This window comes from Tupaia chinensis, unplaced genomic scaffold (genome assembly GCF_000334495.1).
Source record: "Tupaia chinensis unplaced genomic scaffold, TupChi_1.0 Scaffold148822_2, whole genome shotgun sequence".
Classification (NCBI taxonomy): domain Eukaryota; kingdom Metazoa; phylum Chordata; class Mammalia; order Scandentia; family Tupaiidae; genus Tupaia; species Tupaia belangeri.
Window position 1 is genome coordinate 1,943,338 of NW_006208670.1, and position 16,272 is coordinate 1,959,609.

General features: G+C 44.9%; 1 pseudogene; it reads right to left on the minus strand.

Moving 5' to 3' along the window:
* Positions 1–9,804: 9,804 nt before the first annotated feature.
* On the minus strand, positions 9,805–9,996 carry LOC114006552 (uncharacterized; annotated as a pseudogene).
* Between the last annotated feature and the right edge of the window lie 6,276 nt (positions 9,997–16,272).

Below are 16,272 nucleotides of genomic sequence, written 5' to 3' on the forward strand. Positions count from 1 at the left end.
TTGGTTGAGGGACCTCTTATTCATAGAAAACCATGTCTTTACGCCTGCCATTCTTTTCTTAGAGGCATCACCTCACTCCAAATAAATCATTTAAATATCTTATGCAGCTCCAGAGACTGTCCTGGCTACCCAAATATTTTCTTGTCAATCTTCCGTAATGTGTTCTGTCACACTGGGCTCTCCTGGGAGCAAAACAGGTTTACTTTAACATTTGATGAGATCAGCTCCTCTCTATCCAATGGCCGGTCATGAAATGGGATTATTAATACAGAATAAGTAACTGGGAACTGAATTAGAGAACTGTAATTCCATTGAGAGGTCCTGGGTTTTTAAATTAACTCAATGCTTATGAAAGCTCTAAGACTGACAGCCCGGGAGGATGAAGTAGGCTTTTCCCCTTTGATGAATTGGCACCAGAGGGTCAGAGACGGTGACCGGAACTCTGGGAGGGCCTGTCAGGCTGATTTCTTCGTGTGTGGTCTTTGTGAGACTAGACGGGGCTATGGTGGTGTGATCTCTTCTTTCACAGTTTTGGGGTCAGAGAAACCTGGGTTAGATACCCAGTTCTGACTCTTGCTTACATAGGCGGAGAATCCATTATCTGAACTACTTGGGACCCGAAGTGCTGAGGATTTTGGATTTTGCAATATTTGCATATTTCTAATGAGATGACATGGGGACAAGAACCAAGTCTAAACAGAATTTATTCATGTTTCATATGTTCCTTATACACATAGCCTGAAGGTGATTGCATACAATATTTCAGTATTGCAGCATTTAAAAAAAAATTGCTAGAGGGTGCATGCACTCACTGGAGAGAGAGAGAGAGAGAGAGAGAGAGAGAGAGAGAGAGAGCGCGAGAGCACACAAGTGAGAGAAAAAGCACCTATTAGTGCGGATGGTCATGCATGCAATCCCTTCCCTTCCATTTCCCTCTTGGGATTTTGGGCATGCACACATGTGTCCAGTATGTTTTTCAAGCCACCAGGTCCAGGACTTGAACTGTACAGTCAGCTATGTGGGGTCCACCACCTTGACCACTATGCCGTTGGCTAGTATTGTATTGTAGCATTTTGACTATGATTCATCACAGGGAGGCAGCTGTGGAATTTTCCACTTGTGGTGTTGTGTTAGTGTTCAAAAAGTGTCAGATTTGGGGGCATTTTGGATTTAAGATCAGAAATGTTCCACCTAGGGACCAGCAGATGGCATAATGGTTGTGTTGCTGGACTCTCCTGTGGTCGACCACACTTCGAGTTCTGGACCTGGTGGCTTAAAACTCACACCAGGTGTGTGTGTGTGTGTGTGTGTGTGTGTGTGTGCGCACCCAAAACCCCGAGAGGAGAATGGAGGCAAAGGGACTGCAGCATGGCTATCCCCCTGGGGGGTGATTTCTCATTTTCTGTTGCTCTGTCTCTCTGGTGACCGCATGTGCCTTATAGCAACAAATCTTTCTCTAAGAAAAAAAAAAGAGAGAGAGAGAAAGAAAAGAAATGCTCAACCTACAGTGTGGGTTAGTACCAGATAAAGAAGGGACTGTGGGCCAGTCAGTGATGTGATTAAGGTGGCTGGATCCCAGATGGCTGACTGTGTGGTTCAAGTTCTGGACTCAGGAGTTTGAGAAATATGTCGCGTGTGTGTGTGTGTGTGTGTGTGTGTGTGTGTGTGCGTGCACATGTGCACTGCAAAATCTCTAGAGGAGCTAGAAGTAGAGAAGGGATTACAGCGTGATAATTCTGTCTGGGGGTGCCTTCTTACATTCCCCCTCTCTTACTCTGGTTGGTGCACGTGAAAAAAAAAAAGAAATAAAAAAAGAAAATAAAAAAATGGGACTGCATTACCTGGTTATCTTTGAATATCAGAAAACCAACAAATAATTTTTTAGTATACACCTGTTCCAAATATTGCATTGGACATACGTATACTAAAAACTTTTTGTTTTTTTTATATGGCATCCAAATTTAATTGAGCTTTCTATATTTTTATTTGCTAAGTCTGGCAGCTCTAAATTTAGGGTGAGTTATGTAAATTCTTTGTCTTAAGTTTCTCATCCCTAAAGTGGAACTAATTACACTTTTCTTGCAGGCATGCTGAGGCCTAAGATGATATAATGTATTCATTCGACAAATGTTTATTGACTACCTACTTTGTGCAATGAACAAAACAGATAAGAATCTGTGCTTGTGAAGTTCGTATGCTGTTGTGGGGGACATATAAAAATTACAAATAAAGGTGTTAAATGGTGATATGGGCTATGAAAAAAAAAACAGCAAGGAAGGGGTGGGGAGCTGTGGGGCGTGGTGGGGTGTGAGCGGGTTGGTCAGGACAGTCTTCATAGTGAAAGTGATATTTTCCTGAAGTTAAGAAGGAAGGAAAGGAGCCAGCCATGGAGCCAACTGGGAGATTGTTTCAGCACAGAGATAAGCAAGGGTAACAGCCCTGAGCTGGCAGGCGCCTGGCGTGTTGGAGAAACAGCAGGGAATTCAGTGTCCGGCACGGGCTTGGTGCTTTCTGCTGTGCTGCAGGGCTACGTGGACCCAGATGCATGCTAGTTCCTGACTGAAGAGCCCTCTGAGAGTCTAAAATCATCCTAAGTTAGATGGAGGGCCTCAGTTTCCTCAGTCACAAGTCATTTTCTTTCCTTTTATTTAGAGAGATTTTTGCCATAGGGTGTGTGCGCTTGCCAGAGAGACAGAGAGAGAGAGAGAGACAGAAAGGAAGAAATCACCCCCTTTGGGGAATGGCCATGCCACAATCCCTTCTCCTGTATTCTCCTCTTGGGATTTTGGGCATGCATGCACATGTGCCTGGCGTGAGTTTTAAGCCACTGGGTCCAGGACTCGAACTGTGGTCAACTATGTAGAAGTCCAGCGACATAATCATTACGTCATCCACTCGTTCCACAGCCTGACCCTTCTTACAGAGTTGTGGAAAGAATCAGTAGAGGTAAGATGAAAGACAGGTTTTGTGGAGCACAAATCGCCACGCCCACGTAGTGTTACTACTGTCAGGTGCAGGACAGCAGTGTCTCCGTCAGCCGTGAACTGGGTGCACAGTTACGCATGTAGCCTAGGTGTGTAGCGGATCATACCACCTGGGTTTGTGTCAGTACAGTCTACAATGTTCAACAAGGATGAAACATTGCCTAATGACACATTTCTCAGGATACAGCCCATCATTAAGTGACACCTGATTGTATTTAGAATTTCATGAAGCTCTTTTGTTTTATTCTACATTCCCACGCAACATGGAGGAAGCATAATTTGGTCATTTCAGCAACTGAATGTGCTTTCTTGTCTCTAATTGCTGAGCTTAGAGCTCTGGGTCGATGTGCCCAAGGTTACGGGTTCAGGTTGTCATGAGGACTTCTCTCTGCAAGTACAGATGAAGTCCCCTTCCTAGAAAGGGCAGCTCAGATGAACAGGCCCATGTGTCAGGAGGAAGCCTTGCTGTGAGCTTCAGAGATGAGACTAGGAACACAGAGGCAGGACTAGGCGGTAGGCAGGCAAGGGGCAGAGAGGAGGCCTAGGAGATGCCAAGGTTGGCGGTAGCTAGGCGAGGGCAGAGGTTAGTGCAAAGGTTGGTGCAGATTTCTCGGTCAAGTCTTAAGGGGGCAGTTTGGTACCCGAACGTGTAAGATAGTTTGCGAGGAGCTCGGGTGCTCACCTCAGTGGGAGGGGCAATGAGGTGGAAGGTCAAACACCTGAACCGCAGATACTAAATGCCCTGCTTGCCAAAGAGAAATGGGGTGGAGGAACTCCTAAACCCAGTTCTTCTGTTTGTTTTTAATGTATGATTGGAAATCACCTCTCTCAGGATCACCTGGATAGTGTGTTAAAGGACCCGTTGCCAGGCCCCACTGACTCAGAGACAACAGGGTAGGGCTTGAGAATCTTGAGATAAAATTGACACTGGGGCGGGCTGGTGGCGTGGTGGTTAAGGGGTCTGGACTCCCACAGGGTTGACCACGGTTCGAGTCCTGACCTGGTGGCTTGCTTTCTCACTCCCCCCTCCCCCACTCTGTCCCTCTCTGGTCAAATTAAAAAAAAAAAAGTTAAACAAAAGAGTTATTTAAAAAAATTGACACTGTGATTCTGATGTAGAACACCTGCAGTCTAATTTGAGCCCTGTAGGTGGAGGTAAGAGTGTTCACCTGTTGCAGCGAGGCGTGAGCGAGCAGACTTGTTTTGAACACTGTGCCCAACTGTCCATGTTATCCTGCCTGATTATGCCAATTATCTCCTTGTTGTCTCTATATAGTTCCTCAATTTTTTTCATGATTATTAATCTTGATTTCTCTAAATTAAAATGATCTGGTGATCAGGGACTGTGTCATTACTTCTTGTGACCTGCATATTATCTAACTTACTGCTAAGCGTGTGGGATTTTCAACAGTAACCATCTGCCTTCAAGGATTAATTACACAGCCACCCTTGCTTCCACTTTACCTGTGGTCAACATTTCCGCAAATGTGCTGATGGTCTTACAGAGATAGTATGATAAGATGTGGATGCATCTGCATAAAACTTTTTTCATTATTTGTAAAACACTTTATTACAATGGCTCTCTGTCTTTTCTGCATAACAGTGTTTTTTTTAAAAATCCAGTTGTGCAGGCTATACTCAAGATCAGTTAAACATCTCTAGGGGTGAGACTCAGGCATTACTAGAGATGGAAGAGAAAGTGTAGCCAAGATCCTGGGGGAGGAGGAGGCTGGAGAAGCCTCTGCCAGGCAAGTGATGAAATCTCAGAAGGGAGTTTTGAGGACATGGTGCTCGGATCTCAGAGTCACGACTATCTGGTGCTCTGAGCTTTAGGAGGGCACAGGCAACCACACACGGGCGAAAGTGAGCTTGGTACGCAGGCAGCCAGCAGGGCCAGGCCACCATGGAGGTCAGGTGGACTTGCTAGCGTGGCTGCTATTAGTACACTACTGAGTGGAGATGACGTGGTGGGTGCCCTGAGTGCCCAAGAATTAAGAAATTGGAACTGTAGTCCTGCTGCTCCTGCAGTGATGCAGGCGGGAGCTAGAACAGGAGAGCTGAGCCCTTCTCCCCTCTTCTTTTCGTTTAATCTGTAACGTTAGGCCCTTCGGCTAGGGAGTCTGGAAATGTAGTTCGCCGACTGCTAGCCCTCGTTTCAGGGAACTCCACGGAGAAGGCTAAGCGGGAATACATTGCTAGCAGATAATAGGCAAAAAGCCAGCACACGTGGCTAGTAAGTTAAAGCTGGGACTCAAGCCCAGGGAGTCCTTCCGAGTCCGTGCTGACCATCACTCCTTGCCAGAGGTGCCAGCTCATCACTATGTTTTGAATGGTTCTGTCCCCTCCAAAATTTATACTGAAACTTCATCTCCATTGTAACAGAATTAAGAGGTGAGGCCATTGAGAAATGGTTAAGACAGGAGAGTTTCATCTTCGTAAATGGATTAGTGCCTTATTAAAAGGCTGGCAGGAACTATTGATAGTCTAGGCCCCTCTTGCCCATCTGTCTCGTCTGCCATTTGAAGACACAGTGTTCTTCTCTTCTCTTCCAGAAGAAGTAGCAACATCTTTTTTTTTTTTTTTTTGCTATAGGGTGCGCGTCATCTTAGAAGCAGAGAGCAACCTTCATCAGACACTAATCCTGCTGGCACCTTGACTTTGGACTGTGAAAAATCAATTCCTATTGTTTTTGTTTTGTTTATTTCTTTATTTTGTTTTTTTTGAGAGGTTTTTGCTATAGGACATGTGTGCTCATCAGAAAGACAGAGAGAGACAGAGAGACAGAAAGTGAGAAATCACCCCCCAGGGGGGATGGTCACGCCGCAATCCTTTCTCCTCCATTCTCCTCTCGGGATCTTGGGCACGCATGCACACGTGCCCGGTGTGAATTTAAACCTCCAGGTCCAGGATTCGAATTGCAGACGACTACATGGGAGTCCAGTGACATAGCCATTACACTAACTGCTGGTCCCAAATTCCTATTGTTTATAAGCACCCAGTCTGTGATATTTTGTTATGACATCAGAATGGACAAAGGCAGCTCTCCTTTCCTGTGGACAAGTGCTTATCTGGTCTGTTTTTTCAGAAGCTAAGAGTGGAAAACTATCACCTTGCTCCTGGCTTGGCCATCTGCTGAGCCATTGGACCAGCGGATCTGTTTCTTTGCTACTTGAGCGGGGCTAGGGGGCAGAATGCACAGGGAAAGATGATGTGATGTGATAGTGCTCTAAGGAAGCGGGGGGGGGGAGTTGCCTCCTTGGGTACCTAATTGCTCAGTGGTACTGAAGATAGATTGTTACACCTATAATTTCTAGAATTGGAAATGTGGAGAAAAGATGGAATTCAGGACTGCTGGCTTTCTCGGGGGACTTGTGCATTAGCGAGCACCTCCTGCGAGTCAGTGCAGACACTGGTGCACTTTTCAACATGGCGAGGATGGTGAAGTTGGATCCCCTCATTAGCGGAGCTGGTGGAGACCTCTAACTGTCTAACTGAAGCACATAGATTATGTGGACCATGAGACACAATGAGTCAGGTGCCTAGCCCAGGAACAGCTCCAGCAGGGGTGTTTATGTAAGAAAGCATTGCTTTTGCCCAACAAAGAAGACAGCCAGTTGGCCACAGCAATCATAAAAAGAAATAGGCTCTTTCTCCTCCTCTCTTTTGTGGGAACACAAGAAGAATAAGCATAGGGAAGAAGAATAGGAAAGAGAGTAGGTAATGTTGTCTACAGACCAGCAGAGCCTCAATGTTACTGCCCTTAGGGCAGAGGAGAACGGAATTCTTAAATACTAAGGACTATCTCTTAGTAGCCCAAAAGAAACTTCTTTTTTTTTTTTTTTTTTTTTAATAATAGGATGTATCATGTACCTTCTGGAAAGAGAGAGAGTGAGAAAAGCACCCCGTGGCAGGGGGCGATGGCCATGCCACAATCCCTTCTCCTCCAGTCTCCTCTTGGGATTTTGGGCTGCAAGTGTGTTTCTCAAGCTGCCGGGTATGAGACTTGAACTATACAGGCGTCTTGTGGGATCTAGCCACCGTAACCACCATGACACTGGTTGGCCCCGTGAGATTGTTTTAGTACTGAAAATCATTGAAAAAGTTATGGAGTCAGGCTGAGCTGTCATTACGGATGTCCAGTAATCGGCAGAAAATCGGAGTGGTCTGGCAGAGCACAGTTGGCGGCAATTCCTAGCAAAATCAAATAATTTCATGTTTATACCTTGATGAGTTCAAACTCCTCAGTCCAACCAGCTGCAGTTTATAACCCTTATAAATCTGGGGTTCCATCTGTCTCAGTCTCAAAGTCACATCTTGTTCAAGAATCAGATTTTCCAAGCTAAAAGTAATTAAAAAGGAATTCTCTTGTATTGGAACTTTGGAAATCTGCAGCAGGATCGAATCAGAACTCACAGCAACTCTTCAAAAACCCTCTCCCATTTTCCAATAAACCCAGTTCCTCTCTCCTTAAATCACTTACAAATTTCTCTATCTTCAAGATGTACTTCTATCACACTCTGGCCTTCCAGTCTCCCTTCCCTTTAACACTTCATTATGCAAATTGTCTTTAGCCATTTTTCTTTTCTACTGGGATCTTTTGTCTTAGTTCTCTCAATTCTGCATCCAAAAACCCCAAAGAAGCAGGTAGGGAAGGTGAACTCCACAGAGGAGGTTGCAGAGGTCCTGGGGCAAGGGAAGGGAGACTACAGAAGGAGGAATTCTCTCTGTCAGGTAGATGGTGGTGTTGGTGTGAGGACAGGGGTGGCTCAGAGTTCCCAAACGTTGCTACTTTTCATCTTATAAGCAATCTAGCATTTCCTGGTTCACAAAACATTTTTTTTTTTGAGAGGTTTCTGCCATAGGGCGCATATATTCGCCAGAAAGACAGAGAGACAGAAAGTGAGAAGTCACCCCCCCAGGGGGGATGGTCACACCGCAATCCCTCCTCCTCCATTCTCCTCTTGGGATCTTGGGCATGCACGCACATGTGCCCAGCGTGAGTTTAAGTCACCGGGTCTGGGACTCCAACTGCAGTGGACTACATGGGAGTCCAGCAACAGCCATTATGCTAACTGCTGGTCCCACAAAACATTTTTATGTAACTTATCTCAATTGACCCACCAAATCCTGAGAGTAGATATGCCCTTCACATAGGTGAGAAAACTAGGCTCAGGTAGGCTAAATGACTTGAATAAATTAGTACAGGACAGAACCTCAGAATTGGAACCCAGGACTCCTGGCTTGGCCCAGTGTTCTACAATTCTGCTGCTGCTCTCTCCAGTAGCGACTTCACTCTCAGTCTGCTCTTCTCTCCAAGGATGGTGTTTTTTTTCTCTTTCTTTTACTCGTATCTGTCTTCTCTACTATTTTAGTCTCTCTGGCAATTTCCTTCCTGATCTGAAACCACAAGGTTCTTATTGACCACAAAGCAACAACAACTAAAAAGTTTCAGTTATTTATTTATTTAAACGGAAGAGAAGACTTTTAAAGAGAGCCATCGAGTCCACTCTTCCTCAGAATGGCAGAGATGCTTGGTCTCGTGTGAACATCGCAACTCCTACCAAGTGAAATAAAGAGCCAGACTTTTTAATAAACACTCAGCAATGAAAACGTTCAAAAACTCGGTGTCACTGGCATTGTCTAGAATGTTTTGAGTGCTTCCTCGGGAGCGTTTCTCAGAGCTGGTTCATGTAGGATAATCCATCTAATTTGTTTTCACTTGTGCCCTTTTTGAATCAACACAGGATCTTACTTGGCTTGGTCTATACCTTTGCTCACTGGACTTTTGACTGCTTCCAAGGATGACATTTACTACCAGATGGCAAATATTTCATGTCACAGAAAGTGTCTGTCTGTCTATCCATCTATCCATCTATCTATCTATAAACTACCATCCATCTATTTATATCTATCTATCTATATCCATGTCTATCATCTATATATTTATCATCTATTTATATCTATCTCTCTTTCATTATCTATCTCTATCATCTATCTCTATCTATCTATCCTCTATTTCTCTTTATTAAATCACCCAAGAGCCTCTTAGGGTAGTTGTATGTGCAGATTCAGAAACATTACTTTGTAGTCATGTTCCATTCATCCTTACTAACACAAACCTGAGCTGAAACAAGTTGTGTGACATGGAGCAAATGATTGCAGCTGACTGGTGTGTAGGAGGCAAGGAGGGGAGCAGTTGTAAACTCTCAGGTGTTTCTAGCATGAGCTGTCCAGGTAAAACAGAAGCAGTGCAGAGGGGTAGTCCTTTCTGGAGATAGTTAGAGTAACCATTGGCAGCCTGGGAGTAAAGAACACTGAAGCTGAGGGATAAGCACTGGGAATCCAGCTAGAGGACCCAGGAGGTCTAGGCCAGCCTCCAGCATGACTGAACTGGTCATGCATTTTATTCCATTGGTCATTATGGTGGCCGACCAACAGGTCTAACTTTTCACTGAGAAGAGTCTACCTCCGCATACGCAGCTGACTGGACATGCTCATGCTTTGGCCTTAGTTGAGGAAAGTCGAAGAGGAGACTGGGGTGGCAGTAATACAGAAGAAATGTTACTTGTGGAGTAACAACACAGAATGCAACACATCCACAACTGAATGTTCCTTATGATTGTCATTCGTGGTATATTTATTTCGCTTTGACTTTTTTGACCTAGAAAGAATCCAAGGATTTTCAATTCAGTTTGGCATATGGATTACCTGTAGGCAAGGAGGAAAATTCCCTCTGCAGCCTGTTATATGAAAATCACAGTGGGTCATGACTCTGGAGAAGAGTTTCCAGTCTCGCCCGAACCACGAACGAGCTCGCTGACTCCGTGGAAAGTCCTTTTATTCCTCAGGGCCTCAGTTTCCTTATTTAAAATGGGCTAGATTAGAGGTCTTGGAGGATTTGATACTGGCTGTGCACCCTCTCATCATAAAAATGCCCGTATGTGATTTTAATTAGCAATAATCGCGCCTCGGATAAACCTCATTGGCTACGATACTGCCACTGCGCAAAGCTGGCCGTATATGATTTTATATACAATAGAAGATCTACTTGAATCATGGAGCCCCATTTACAAATCCCCTATTATCCCTTAGTGGGCCCCAAGTTATGAACTGTGGGCTAGACTACCTTGAAAGTACAATAGTCCAGTACCATAGAATTCTTTCTTTCTTTTCCTTTCTTTTATAATTGGCAAGGGGTGCATGTGCTTGCCAGAGAGAGAGAGAAAGAGACAGAGAGAGACAGAGCCTCTCAGTGGGGTATAGTCATACTGAAATCCCTTCTGCTCCATTTCTCTCTCCTGTCAGGATTTGGGGCATGCATGCATATGCACCTGGTGTGTTTTTCAAGCCAGAGAGACCAAGATTTGAACCGTGGTCAGCTGTGTGGGATCCTGCTCCCTTAACCACTGCTAAGAGGCTGACCCTTCGAGGATTCTTTTAATATTCGCATTACCCTAATATATTAAAGAGAATACATGTGGCTTGTGAAACGCACATCTTGGAAGAAGCAGAGACTGAGGGGAAGTCTGTGTGAGAGATGACGGACAGCCATCTATTTTACTGTAGAGGAGGATGTGCACATTTCGAAAGTGCTCTTGGAAATTGAAGACCGTAGGAAAGTCTCTCAATAATGACTCTGGCACGAATTGAGGGTTTTGACTTTTGAAAGGTTTTGACTTTCGAGTTTTCATAAAATTACATTTTCCATCTGATGCCAGGGAGGCAGTGCTGCTCTGTCACAGCCAGAATCCAGTGAAATGGCTTCTGGCAGTCCCGAGGAGTCAGGCAAAGTTCATGTGGCACAGGGATGCTGCCCCGTGCACACAGACGCTGTGCTGAGCTTCCAGGGTGGGTTCGTGTGCGAGCTGGCACTCCGAGGAGGCTCAGTGGCGCGAGGGAAGATGGATGCCCAGGAGAAAGCCTCCATTGCACACGGGACGCAGTTTTTAGGCTCGTATGCAAAAATGAACATTTTTTTCTGAACTGGTTCTCCTATGAAAGGCCTGTTCTTTGCAGTTTGCATCTCTCCACCTCCGAGTTGCTGCAGGATGATTTAACTTGCTGGGCTTTTGATTAGCCGAGGTCTGGCTATTGGCACGATGGCACCTGCACCACGCCTGTCCATAGAAAATGAGATTCTGGAGGAGTCTGTCCTCAGTCACCTGTTGTAGAAACCAACCGGCAAGTGGGAGTCAGGGCAGCAGAGCTGGGCTCTGTAGGTTGGGTTTTCCTTGGAGTCTCATGAAAGTTAGGTCATGGTTATTTCTGGCGACCTGGTTTCTCAGCATTGTGGGTGAGCCTCTGCACGCACAGGTGTGCATGCGATCCAGAATGAGGGGAAAGCAAACAGCACAAGGCTTCTTGGCTAGGAAGACGAGAACTGAGAATCAAATGTTATGTCCCAGTGTCCAAATCGAATCTTCCTCCACCACTAACGCAATGCTGTCCAGTACAACTTCATAGCGCAGCAGAAATGAGATGTTCTTTATCTGGGCTGTCTCGCACAGTGGCCACTAGCTACATATGGCTGTGGAGGGCCTGAAACGTGGCTCTCAGGACCAGACATGGAATGTGCAATTTTAATGAATTGAGCAGCCACGTGTGACCAGTGGCTACTGTACTGGGCAGCTCTGGATAGTCCCTTCGCATTTCATCTTGATGGGCTAGTTTCCAAATAGGAGACACTGCGTCTTAAATCACTGTCATCCTTTGGGTAGACAAACCGAATGATGAGCTTAGAATAAAACATATATATATATAAAAATAAAAATTAAAAAAAAGCCTTATTAGCTTGTCTTTACTAAGAATGGCCTCCGTCACCGCCTGCTCGAGAGCCGTGTTTCTCTGTAACGTGCGCGCCCATTTCGGCGCCCGCGTCACACACAGCCAGGCAGTTTCCTAACGCGTGGCCTTGCTGCTTGCGTGTCCCTGTAATGTCTGCCTAGGTGGTACCTGTCAGACTTTCCTTTCTCTACTCTTAGAGGTTGTTGTTGTTGTTGTTCTTATTCCATTCACTTCAAAATATCATTACCATTGCAAACAAGGAAAATGTGTTTATCAGAAACTGCAAACTCCTTTAGGGCCTCATAGGATTAATCACGGTTATAAAGTTTTATTAAACACAATTTTTGTTTAATGACAAGCTCCACCAGTCCTTCCCATTCCAAACCAATCCTGTCCTAAGGGTGAATTGCGCTTAGCAGATTGTTTTCAACAGACTCTTCAAGACAATCCCTATTACTTTGTCATGCACAGAGATATTTTTCTTCCTGGATAATTTGAACTTCCTTAAAAATCACATCTGTTTCATACTTTATTTATTTGTAATTTAAATCCTTAAATTGAATCTTTCATTACTAACATCTGGGCTTGAAATGCAGCCCACTTGAAAAAATACAAATTTTATTTTATTTGTAGTTACCCCCCTTCACTCGGTAGCACTGGTACAAACATTCTCTGGCCAGAGGCAAAACTGCCGGGTGTCTTAAAGCTGTGGCGCTCTACCACGTGTAATGTGGCTCACTTGATTGTCCCTGAAGTGACTGGCAATTTGCCCAGAATTAGACTGAATGCACGTAATAAGCTGTAGAATTTCCACAATATTGACAATTAGATATCTCTATACAGCAGCTGTGTATTGTTCTCATGGTATGGTCCTCTCAAAGCACCTCCTAAAAAAGAAAAAAAAAAAAAGAAAACCTGGCAGAAGGTTGCAGGCAGCAGAAAGGTAATATACATGGTATGAAATATCTCAAATTCAGATTAATAGGGATGTTTCTATTAGTACAGTTTTCTGCAATGGAAATCGTGGCTGAAGCAGAATGCTTTGGAACGGGAGTTTATAACACCACATCTGTATCGGGTAATTGCTATATTTTTAGCGTGTTTCGGAGGAAGGTACCTTCCCTCATTTCCATGCATCGTGAAAGGGAGGGAACTGTATCACCGGAGCCTCGGCAGCCTTTGGAATCTTGGAGAGAGAAGGATCGGCCCTGACCCTGTGGCCGTGTTCATATGGTCTTCCCCTCCTGAAATGGCTTTGGTCCTTTCGAATAACTTTCACTAGCCCCTGAATGAAAACGAGCCCCAAGAAATCATTTTGTCTGTGGACAGTTTCGATGTGAAAGAGCCTGGCTTCCAGTGTAGCATTCTGTACTCGTAATACGCAGGGAGCCATTCAGATAAGCAGAAAACGTTGCTCCACCTTTTACCAGCTTTCATTATTTCTCCACCAGCCAAATTGTTCCCTGATTGTAGGAAAGAAAGAAGAACACGAAGAAATGGAACTGGTATTTCCTCACTATCTAGAAACCATTGCCCACAGTCCCAGGATTTGAATATTACTTTAACCCACGTTTGAAGTTTGCATTATGAACTGCTAATCTTTGATTTTTTGCCCAGTGAATCTGGGGCAGGCTGTTGTCTGGAGCCAGATTCGGTAAACTTTGGATTTTGTTGTTTGTTTCCTTGCAATAGAAATCAGTGTTTGAAAAGAAAGCTGCTGTTTTTAGAAAAAAGACCATAAAACCTCAGGAACAATAAGATGTCATGTTTTCTATTGCAGAGCTTAATTTATCAAACTAATTACTAACAAAATGTAGCTAAATTGCTGATAATCTTGAGACTGATTAATTCAGCAACAAGCTATTCTTGAGTTCTGTACAGGTTAGCAGTGGTGTTTGGGTAGTGAAATAGCACCGGCCTCGTCCTCATCTGATATTGTGTCCTTTTCCAGAACACTCCGCCTTACGAAGGATGCATTACATTTTGACCCAGTATATACACTTCTTTCCCCATTAATGTGTTTTAGAGCAGCAAAAGAGAAACCAAAAAAAAAAAAAAAACGATTAGCAAAGAACTTATTTGAAACTTGTCATTTCTTTCTCACAACTCAGTTTAAAATTCTCTCTCTCTATCCTTTCCAATTTATTTATATTTATTCTTCTATGAGAGCTCTCCAGAAGGCTTGTGGAAATTGTGTCATTTGAAACCACTATGGCTGGATTTAAAGTTTTTGTTTTATTTTATCTGCACCCAGATGACCTTGTCCTTGAATTCCATTTTGAAGTCCCCTGGTTGCTTCTCTTCGCGGGGTTCAGTCCGAAAAGGTTGCTTGTTCGTGACTGCCTTGTGCATAGAGAAAGCACCAGGCGATGAGGGGCCCCTCTAGGAATCAGGAACTCTGCATTTGCTCATTCGGGTCTGGCTTCTCACAAGCTGAGGGACTTCCCCCCTGTCGTCTGGCCTCTCTGGCTTCTGTTCGCCCAGAGTGTGGACGAGAGTCGGTGGACGGTGGGTACACAGAAAACCCAACTTCGCAGTCAGCCGAGGGCGCCATGGTCTGAGGCCAGCGTGGTGACTGTTCTCCCCGGAGTGGGAACGGCGCTTCCGGGGTGCGCACCTTCCCCAGCTTTGGCTGCGCATTGGGCGGCCTTCGAACCAGTGCCTAACGAGGTCAGGCCATGATGTGTGTCCCTGGGAACCGAAGACAGGGCTGAGGCTGCAGGAAAGGGCGTCGCATGGGTCTTCCCATGGCCAGCAGCACGAGCCCGAGTCCCCCTGGTGCCCAGCGCACTCTAATAAAGGAGGTGAGAGCGCCAGCGCGTTAATTGACTGCCGCCCTCAGTCCCCTTTGTAACCTGTGTGATCAGCATCAGCAGCAGTGTGGTGTGGTAAGGAAGATCATTATGAAAGAGATTTCCTGAGAGAGGGATTAGCTGGCTCTGGTGGGCATCCCGCCGTAATGAACCACTTCCGTGTTTATGAACACAGTTAGAGGCGGACCCTGAGCAATTCTGCCAGGGGGAAATCGCCTTCGCTGGAGAGCCCAGACCTCCCAGAGCCTGCTCTCTGTCTGGCTCCTGAAGGGTTAATTTGCAGTTTACTATTGAATAACATAAAATGAGCTGTAAATAATGTAATGATATGTATTGTTAAGCTACACATACTATACCAGCTGCTAGCACACCCACTCCTCACTTAGATATGATCTGGGGCAGTCGACAAACACAGATGTATTTTAACAAAGAGAGAGAGAGAGAGAAAGACAGAAAGAACAAGGAAAAAAATTAAAACATATGTAAGATAATTTCACCAAGATAGAGATCCAGGTAAAACTTGGCCTATTTTTTTTCTTTTTCTTCTTCTTCAGAGTAGCTCCCCTGTACTGGGTGAAATACAACAGCGTTTTGGCTTGTTTTTGGAACACACACGAGCCAAACACGTGGGAAACACCTTGACAGGCCTTTTGTATAACTACAAGGAAACTGATAATCCTAAATAAATTACACGAGAAAAATATGAATCTTTGAATACTAGTAATTATAATGGTTATTTTTCACTTTTGTAGCACCTGCAAATGATGTATATATAACAAAGCTTCAAAAAGCTCTAATTAACTTTTTATTTTTTTCCCATTTACTGGCTTTAACCAGTTTGCATTAATTGGCAATTTATATCTATATATTTTTACCAAATATTTCTATTACTTTTGAGTGGCTGGAAATCACACATTATTGAATTTATTTTCACTGAGGTCTATTTTTTTTTTTTTTAATTTTTGTCAGCCATTTGCTCTAAACTTCTCCCTGCCTATCCCACTCTATGAAGCGGGTGTGGAGGGAAGTGGAAATTTCTAGGTTGATCTTATGAGCAAGAGAGACCCACGCCTGCCCCCGTGGTGCGGCGCGTGACTTAACTAGCAGTGCCAGTCACAGTTCTAACTGCTTCTACTGAATGTGTGAGAGCTCAGCTTGGAAGACCTCCAGGCCCAGCTTTGGACAGATTACCCTGGACTGTTCATGGCATGAGATTAGTCTGACCACCAGGAAGACGTCGCTTTGTTCTGCTCTGAGGCTGCAGGCAAGTCAGGCGGGGATGCAGCAGAGCTGGGAGGGGGTCTTAGAGTGGCCTCGATTGAACACCTTGCCATTTACAATCTCGATTATTCAGAAACTACCCAACTGCTGCCGCTGTGGGTGGCAATGCCAGGGGACAAGGAAGCCAAGATTATTAGGGGGCCTACCCTGTGACCTCTCGGCAAGTCTGGGGACAGGAGGAAGCAAGCAGTCCGGGCTTTAGCTCTCCTTTTTATCCCGCCCGCTTCGGTTTTGTTTTAAGGGAGCATCTAGGTGCCTGTAACGGCTCCTGTTCACCCTGGGACTCTGGGCTAGAAGGAGGAGGCAGATAAGTATGTTTGTGCTTTCCTTTTTAAAGAAAGAACGTCTTAGCTGCCGTCTTAGCATGGAAAGCTGGCAGAGGGTTCTGGCTTGTGGCGGGGGGGGGCGGG